Genomic DNA, 9,668 nt, shown 5'->3' with positions numbered 1-9,668 from the left:
CCTTTAGTCTGCAGGCCGATGCTCTATCCACTGAGCCAAACTGGCTAGGGCACAATTCCCTGATTTTTAAAATAAATGTCCTGCCTCTGTATGCATCTCTAAACAGAAGGGCTTATTTTTACCTTTTTTTGAATTTTAAATCTATAACTACATTGCGTATATTATTTTGTGTCCAGCTTTTTTACTCAACATTATTCATTTATGTTTTTGTAGGCATCTCCAACTTGTTCCTTTGTTGCATTTTAGTTTATTGTTATTATTCTATAATATTCAATTGTATCAAAATTGATCTATTCTACAGTTGGTACGTTTTTGGATTGTTTTCAGTTTGAAGTCAATTATTAACAACTAGAGGCCCAGTACATGAAATCCGTGCACTGGGGGGGTGGAGGGGGGGGAGTCCCTCGGCCCTGCCTGCACACTCCCACAGTCCAAGATCCCTCAGGGGATGTCTGCCTGCTGACTTACATCCCTCTCACAGTCCAGTGGAGAGGCTCCCACCACTGCCGCTGCACTCACCAGCCGTGAGCCTGGCTTCTGGCTGAGCAGTGCTCCCCCTGTGGGAGTGCACTGACCACCAGGGGGCAGCTCCTGTGTTGAGCGCCTGCTGGTGGTCAGTGTGCACCATAGCAAACAGTTGTTTCACTGTTCGGTCGATTTGCATATTATTATATAGGATCAGTCTGTTCTAAGATTCATTGTTTATATACAAATAGAGACTATCCAAAGAAAATAACTTCATTGTTTGTAGCTGAAATTTAGTAATTAAGAGGAAATTCTGGACAACTAAAATAGTCATTTTAATGCTGATGGAGAACCATCACTTAAAAGGCTCCCGCCCAAAATTTAAGGATGATGGCAAATATCCTTGTCCCCAAAACTACTCCACCCTGGGGTCAATGCAAAGTGTTCTAAGTTTAATCTTGGAAAACTATTTAAGGGCAGACTACATAGATATATTCTCATTTTCGATGTCCATGGCAAACCAGAGAGCTCAGGCTGGACTTTCAAATCATTATACATTTCCATGAAAGACTTTCTTATGAGTTTAACCTGGGTGAGTCATGCAAATTAAAAGAAAAAACAGTCATTATTTCTTAATTATCCCAAATAAAGACTGTTCCCACATAAACAGATATGGTCAAGTCTCAGATCAGTGGTTTTTATGACTCTGTACATAAGCAAAGAAAGCTTTGATGAAACAGGAGGGGAGCCAGGAGATTACTAGAACCTCGTTTGAGCACTTTGGACTTAAGTAATCATCTTAACACACCTTAAATGCACATACATTACCTAGAGATAGAAACAAGGGCTTGGAGGAGTTAGTATGACCATTGACCATCAATATTTAGCATAAAAGAGACCTGTGATACTACATATTGGTAGAAGGTGAAGGAAGGTTAAGTTTCCATCTAGGTCAGTGGTTCTCAACCTTGGCTGCACATTAGAATCACCTGGGAATCTTTTTAAAATCCTGATTTCTGGGCCTCGTCCTCCGGAAATTCTGTTTCTTTGTTACTAATGTTGTGGCCCCACCCCTAGGTTAATCTTCTAAGAGACATATCAAGTTCTTCAAGTGTTGTTTTTTACATTCCTATCATGGTAGGATGGTGACTGTACTTTGTAAGATGTGAGGTTTAGTTGATAGCCTTCCCTGAGTTTCTGGGCTCAATGGCACAAAGTATAGATTTAAAGGCAGGAAAAAAAGCCTTAAAGGTCATTTAGTTGAGGGATTCTCAGCCTTCATGTGTATTGGCTCCTTTAACAGACAAATATTTCAATAAAAAGGGGGGAAGACTAATAAGGTCTATGGACCTCTCCTCCAAATATTGTTTTAAAATGCATAAAATAAAATAAAAAAGGACTACAAAGGAAACCAATTCCATTGAAATGGACTTATCAAAATTAAAAAAACAAATTTGTGATAAAATAGAATATACGCTTCATTACTGATGCCTTGAGATCTAGCTGCAGGTCCAATAACTCCTGCTGCTCAGAAGGAGCACTGAGCATAAATGGTAAGTTGAGATATCCACAACTCTTACTGGGAGATGAAAATATCAGTGATTTGTACTGGTGACAAAGTCATTGCCACTGCAATACTAGTGGGGCTTGTGTTTATAGTTTAAGAAATTGCTAAATTTCAATTCTAAGTTAATGAAAATAAAGGTGCAATTTTTTTCCATTTCAGGTTCTACCCACAGATACCAGGTTAAGAACCCTGATCTAGTATGAAGCTATCCTGTCACAGATTAGCAAACTGCAGCCCACTTTTTGGTTTCTATAAATTGTCCGATTACACAGCAAGCTGACAGCAGATTGAAGGCTTAGAACCATGCATTTTCTTATTCCAAATTGCTTCTTGTTGACTGAAATCTCAAAGATCTAAGCTTGGAGGAAACATAAATAACAGAAGCCAAGCTAAATTATTTTGGAACAAAAGTAAAATTTGGACTTATCCCATTTGGTGTTCTCTTTAAAAAGAGCTTTTACCTACTAATAGAAATGACAACCAACGCTTCCTGAGACTCAGTGAGGTCTGTGTAAGCCACTTGCAAATAAAATTTATTTAGCCAAATGTTTGGCCAATTAAAAGAAACTCTCTGGTTTATTTTCAGAGTTCTCTTTTTTGGGCATACATGATTCCTTCATCATTCTATATACATTAAAGCTTAAGCGACCAAACGACCGGTTGACCAGTCGCTATGATGCGCACTGACCACCAGATGGCAGACACTCAACGCAGAAGCTGCCCCCTGGTGGTCAGTGCGCTCCCACAGCTGGCCCCTGTAGCCCGGAGACTGCAGTGGAGCGGCAGCAAGCCTATGGAGCAGCAGCAGCAATGGCAGGCGCAGCAGGGCCCGCAGCGGGGGCCCGGGATGAGCAGGAGTGGCAGGCAGGAGCAGCAGGCGCATTGGTCTGCCAGTTTTGGCCCGATCCCCGCAGGCCACACCGAGGGACCCCACCGGTGCACGAATCCATCTATACTAATAAAAGGGTAATATGCTAATGAGACCGGGTCAACCGGACATCTTCCGGATGTCCGACTTCCTTTCCGACAAAGCCACAGTGGTGGGGGCCGAGGCAGAGGCGGTTAGGAGTGATCAGGCCAGCAGGGGAGCGGGAAGCAAGCAGTTAGGGGTGATCAGGCTGGCAGGGGAGGGCAGCTGGGGGCGATCAGGCTAGCAGGGGAGTGGTTAGGCAGTAATCAAGCCGGCAGGCAGACGCGGTTAGGGGTGATCAAGCAGGCAGACAGGCGAGCAGTTAGGAGCCAGCAGTCCTGGATTATGAGAGGGATGTCCGACTGCCGGTTTAGGGATCAAGCCTAAACCAGCAGTTGGAGATCCCCCGAGGGGTCCTGGATTGGAGAAGGTGCAGGCCGGGCTGAGGGACCTTCCCTTCCCCCCAATCCCCCATGCACGAATTTCGTGCACAGGGCCTCTAGTATTTCAATAAAACCTTGAGATCCATGAGCCAAAATTTTGGAAATATATTTCTGAGACACTCTGCCCATGAATGCCCTTTAAAAATATGCATCCATGTTCGGGAGAACTGTAATTAGAGCCCTTAGTCCTGCTATTACAAAGCCAAAGAAGCATCCAATAAAAGTTTTCCAAAGGTAAGTGATGTTTTTGATTACTCATTAATTACAGTATAATCCAGTTCTTCACATGCTATAATGCCCCATCCAAACAGTTCAGCGTACTTATAAAATCTGGTTTACATAGGGAAAAGCTCGGTGATGAGAAAAGTGTCCCAGAGCACTCCTTCCCTGCTAATTCTTTAACTTTTTTCTAGTCAGTTCACAGATGTGTTATATTAAAGGCCTTGCCTTTGTCAATAACAATTATAGGCTGTAGTAACTATATATATATATATATATTTTTTTTTCCCCCCAGTTTCTTGATGCTCTGGTATTTTGGGGCCTTTGGACTGGGGAAACCACTCCTTTTAGAGTTGACTAATTCCTAGCGATAACAATTTGCCTGCCAGAATACCTTTGATATGCAGAACAACCAAATCTACCAAATCTGTGTCTATACCCGCCCCCCCCCCCCCCGCCCCATCTCTTTTTATGAGACTTCTACAGTCTGGGACACCATCCCCCTGCCCTGCAGGGCCAGGTACCAGGCAATGCGGACCACCCCTAGAGCCCAGAGCCCACTGGAATTATTAAAATATCCAATTATTAGCTTGCTCCGATTGTTTACCTTGCATCTCTCTTGCCTTCCCTCAAAAACTACAGGAGAGGCTCCTGGCTGCAGTTCCCTCTCTCCCTGCCTGATTATCTTGCTTCCGACCTTCCCCGACTGGCAGTGCATGGCGATCCATGCCTCCTGTTCCTAGGGGACTGTGAATACTAAAAAAATAATTTCTTCCTTCATGGTAAGCATTTTCATGTCTCTATGTCATCCTACACCTGCCTCAAAGAAATTCTCACCCTGAAGGAGCTTATATTTTAAACTAGGATGTTAACCTAAGAATAAAAAGCAAAAGTGAGAGGCAACAAACATTTATTTGAGATCACAGAATTGCAGTTCAGGGGCACAGATTCCAGCAGAAACCCAAATTGTGTCCCAATTACAGAGTGAAGGCAAGGATGTTTTGTTTTGTTTTTTAATTTAAAAAGGATGGGAAATAATTACACAAATAGAAGAAAAGAATTTGTCTTGGTGTTAACAAACTGAGTTATTCTTTAGCTATACCTAGCTGATTACTGGCTTTATCTTCAGAAAGAGTGTGCAAAATCATCAGTCCTGTGGTCACAATGCCTGCTTTCCTGATAGTTTTACAGACAGCTGTTTGGAAGACAATGCTGGTGTGTCCCCGTCCAAAGGTTTATTTTGCCCGGCACAAGCATTCCAAAGGTCCAAGGAGCAAGATGTGCAAGCAGGTCCTGGATGGCTGCTCTGGCTCTTTTAAAAAATGGATCCACTAACAGCTTTTCAGTAGGATTTGTAAGTTTGCATGGGGATGAGGGCTCTAAAATAAATAGAACCTAGATGTGACCAAACCTCATTCTTTTTCTTTTTTTCCCCTCACTTGGTTATTTCCTACTAACCTATGGGGTAAGGGTGGTGGATGAGAACTGGGGAATCATGGAACTTAATTCTTTTCCCTTTTGCCTGGATAAAGACCACACTCTGTGTCTGGACTGGATTGCAGCCCTTTGGCTGAGAGGGTAGGGAAGGGATGGGTCACTGCTATCTTGTCTTGGCAGAGAATTAGGAAGATACAGATGATCAGGAAGAGTTACCAAGGGCTTGCCGAAGTGCTTCCTGCCTCGCCAGTTATCCCCAAACCCAACTGAAACAGGATGATAACGGAAGCAATTTAAAAAATTACATGAGGCAGTGCCCTCAGTGGTTCCAGACGGAACAGACCCAGGGACGCCCCTTCTTCCAGTCTCCAACCACCCTCCACCCACTTTTCCAATCACCACCTTCAGAACCACCTCAGCTATCGCAGCCTCCAAGACCAGCCAACACACCATTGTTGTTTTTCTGCCTTAACTCCATATTGCCCAACAACCATCAGCTCCCAAATTCGTCAGAATTATTCCACCCAAAGTGGAGGCTGCCACCAACCGCCTGGCCGGCCTGCATCCGAGGGCCTCCCGCACCTACCTCTCTCTGGTCTTCTATTTCTACCGCGTGCGCGGATATGGCTCTGGCTCTGGAGGGCGAGGGCCACTTCTGCGAGTTGGCAGAGAAAGGCACCAGCTTCTCTTAAAGTTACAAAACCAGCGTGGTGGCCGCATTTTCTTCAAGATGTGCTGAAGCCTTCCCAAGACAAGTGGGGTGAAACTCAGGATGCCATGGAAGCTGCCCTGGCCTGGAGAGGACCCGGAACCAGGCCCTTTTGGGTCTGCCGGCCCTAAGTTCTACCCACACAGACCCTCAGCTCTCTGACTTCCTGGAGAACCACTTCCTGGGTGAGGAGGTGAAACTCATCAAGAAGATGGGCAACACCTGACTCACCTCCGTAGGCTGGCCAACCCCCAGGCTGGGCTGGAGGAGTATCTCTTTGAAAGGCTCACCTGGAGCCTTTGGAGCCCAGAGGCCTTTAAGTGGCCCATGTGCATTCCCTGGGTGTCTTCTTTTTTTTAAAAAAAATATTTTATTGGTTTTTTACAGAGAGGAATGGAGAGGGATAGAGAATTAGAAACATGGATGAGAGAGAAACATAGATCAGCTGCCTCCTGCACACTCCCCACTGGGGATATGCCCACAACCAAGGTACATGCCCTTGACTGGAATTGAACCTGGGACCTTTCGGTCCGCAGGCCGACACTCTATCCACTGAGCCAAACCAGTTAGGGCTCCCTGGGTGTCTTTTGCCTGAGTCTCTCACCAAAACCACTAGCCATTCTTTAACTACCCTGTAGCCCTCTCCCAGGCATTGGACCAAATAGAAACAAAATAAAGTTTTTTGCAGAAAAAAAAATTTGAATGAAGGGCCAGGTAGATCTTACAAAGCACTATGATATGAAAGGAATGGAAGTAATGCCTTGGTCTGACCTATGCTCACCCCACACCCTCCCCCGCCCCTGAGTGCAGCATGGGAAAGACGCTCTACTGAGTTGGGTGTTTTGCTTGGCCACCTCGGAAGGTGCTCTCCTCACTCCCCATGTCCTTCCCAGAATCCTCTCCTCCTTGGGTCTGCTTCCCAGTCTGTGTGCCACTTTGCTCCCTCAGGAAAAGAGCTACTTCTTGCCTCTTTGCAAACTGGATTTCTGTGGGCTGTGGCCAGATACAAATGGAATCTTTCCTTGCTTCAGCCTTGCCCGCTTAGGGTAAATGGACTCTGAGTTAGGGAGGTGGTACAGGCTGCTCCACAGCTGGTCTCCACACAGCTCGGTCTGAGGTTCCTCTCCTCACTGGTTCCCTCAGAGCAGAAACACCTCACACCTCAGCAAAGCAGACATTGGGTTTTGTTCCTGAAGACAACACAGTCTAGCCTCGCATGAGGAATGTATGTTCCTCACATTAACATCAGTTTAACTGTGTTCATCTCAAAACCGGAACCCATTTTGTTTTGCTAAGGAGCCTTGGACCACTGCCTGGGCTTGGCTTATGTCATCAGTCACAGTGTCAGCCGTGAGTTCTTTTATTTTAGTCATCAGGGATCAGCTGTAAGCTGCTTTATTTCAGTCATCCAGGACAGCTTTCTGATCCCCAAATCTCAGTCTACTGGAAGGGAGGACAGGAAGGTGTGTGATCTCCTTGCTTTGTATACTCCTCCTCTCACAGTGTGTCCTCAGAAGGCATAGACAATTGGGCGGGGGGGGGGGGGGGGGGCGGTGGCTGGGGAAACAGCATTAGGCAAGAGTATTTTTCTGCTTGTCTCTGTCAGGGTCTTGCAGGAAACAGCTGGTGCAAAACAGACAGTTGAATCAAGGGACTATTTACAGAAATGCAAACAGACTTAAGAGAACCCAACCGCGGGGGGATGAAGGCCCCGGGACAAGCAAGGGCAGGCGACCAATATCTCACATAGGCCTGGAGAAGCAAGGGCGCACAGTGTGACTGGGCACAAAGGAAGGCAAAGAAAGGTGGAGAATGGAGGGACAACCAACACAGTCAACATTTGAAAGTTTAAAAAAAATGGCCCACTTATCCCACAAAGTAAGCTACTATGTACAGCTTATTATACTTTACATTAGAATACTGGGCTTCTGTGTGCACCAAAAGAAATGCAACATTACTGTGTGAACAATTAATAGATAGATGGCATACAGGGCACCTGGTTCCAATTCTCATGATGGTTGGGGTGCGGCTTTTCTTTTCTCATGTCTTCACACCTTATCTCCTCACTCTGCATTCAATGACTACACCAGGGACAATAAAAATCTGTGTCCACATGTATATGTTTCCAGAATCAGGGTTTTTAGGAAGGCTGAATGCCCCGCCCACACACCCCATCCCCCCTATACACACATATTGGGAATCCCTTAGATAGCATTGCTGACAGGTTACCTAGTCTCTCTAAGTACTTTGGTAACAAATTGTTTTACCATCTCACGTGGGAAACTTTTTAATTGAACAACTCTTTTAAAAGGTTGTTAACATTATGATAATATTTAATGAATTTTTTTCTGTTTCAAGTGACAAGTTTCATCAAAGTTAGGTCCTAAAAGGACAACTTACAAATTGAACTTCTCTCAGTTTAGTTTGTAACTTCAAGATGATTCAACACCTTCCGTGCCATCTGGCCATGCTTTCATTAGATGGAGTCTGGAATCCCAGGAATTCTTATTTGCTGCTGCTGTTGCTGCTGCTGCTGCTGCTGCTGCTGAGCAAAATCAATTCAAGAGTGAAGTGAAGCCGAAACCGGTTTGGCTCAGTGGATAGAGCGTCAGCCTGCGGACTGAAAGGTCCCAGGTTCGATTCCGGTCAAGGGCATGTACCTGGGTTGCGGGCAAATCCCCAGTAGGAGATGTGCAGGAGGCAGCTGATCGATGTTTCTAACTCTCTATCTCTCTCCCTTCCTCTCTGTAAAAAATCAATAAAATATATTTTTTTAAAAAAAGAGTGAAGTGAAGGTGTTGGGTCAAGGGGATGAGGAAGTTAAGTAGATACTTATAGAGAGAAGAATAGGGATACGATGACACTATTGTTAAAAAATTCTAGTTAAGCCCTGGCGGGTGTGTCCCTTGCACCAGGAGGTTGCGGTTCAATTGATGTTGTGTTCTCACATGTTTCTCTCTACCTCTCCCTTCCTCTCTCTCTCAAAATCAATAAACGCTTCCTTAACAAATTTTTTTACTGACTAAGTGTTCCAAAAGAAGAGAAACAGCATAAAATTAAACAAAATATTGGCAGCACTCAAGAACCAAAAATGTCTGAAAAAAAATGAGACGGGAAGATTCAGTGAATTTTGTTTATTCTGTAGACCTACTCTCACCTTTCTCCGCTCCGTGGTGTTCCCTAGGAGGCTGAGCTATTGGACTACATGAACTCCCCTCTGGCTTCTGACTGAGTTAAGCTATTCAGACTGGGCAGGAGATTGGAGGGGAGGAGAGTAAGGCTGGAATATTTCTGCCTCCCAGTCTTCCTCTCTGTGGAGTTCCTGCAGGTTAGTCCCTCAACTCAAGGCCGTAGCCCTAATCAGATTGCCTTTTCTATGCATTTTTATCTCCCTGGATTTCAGTAGCTCTCTCCCCTTCAGGCCTGGGCACTGCAAAACCCTTGAGGTTTCCCACACCCTGCCCACAACTTTATAAATACTAGGTCCTGTTTGTTATTAAATTGCTCAATTGAGATGTGCCATCGGTTTCCTGCCAGGACCCTGACTCACACACTCAGTCCCGTTCATCTCTCAGCAAACATTTACTGAGTAACTACTACATGCTGAGGAGAATATAAGGAGAAATTAGACGGTTAATACCCTCAAGGGGCAGTCTGGGACATGGAGACAGGCGCAGGGACAGATGGTTGCATCCTGATAAGTGGTGTAGGCATGCATGGGCTGTAGAAGTGCGGGTAGGTGTAAAATGGGGCGTGGGCAGACTCAGGGAAGGTTGCTGGGTGCGGATGGGCTCAGGCATACCCCGTGGCTGCTGGGACAAGGAATATGGAGCACTGATGGCCATGGACGGCTGCAGGGGCTTCCTGGGCGGCTGGTTGGCTCCCTGTCAGAAGAGCAGGAAGGTGGTAGGAAGTGGT

The sequence above is a fragment of the Myotis lucifugus genome, unplaced genomic scaffold (genome assembly GCF_000147115.1).
Source record: "Myotis lucifugus unplaced genomic scaffold, Myoluc2.0 scaffold_5, whole genome shotgun sequence".
Classification (NCBI taxonomy): domain Eukaryota; kingdom Metazoa; phylum Chordata; class Mammalia; order Chiroptera; family Vespertilionidae; genus Myotis; species Myotis lucifugus.
This window is presented reverse-complemented; position numbering follows the sequence as displayed.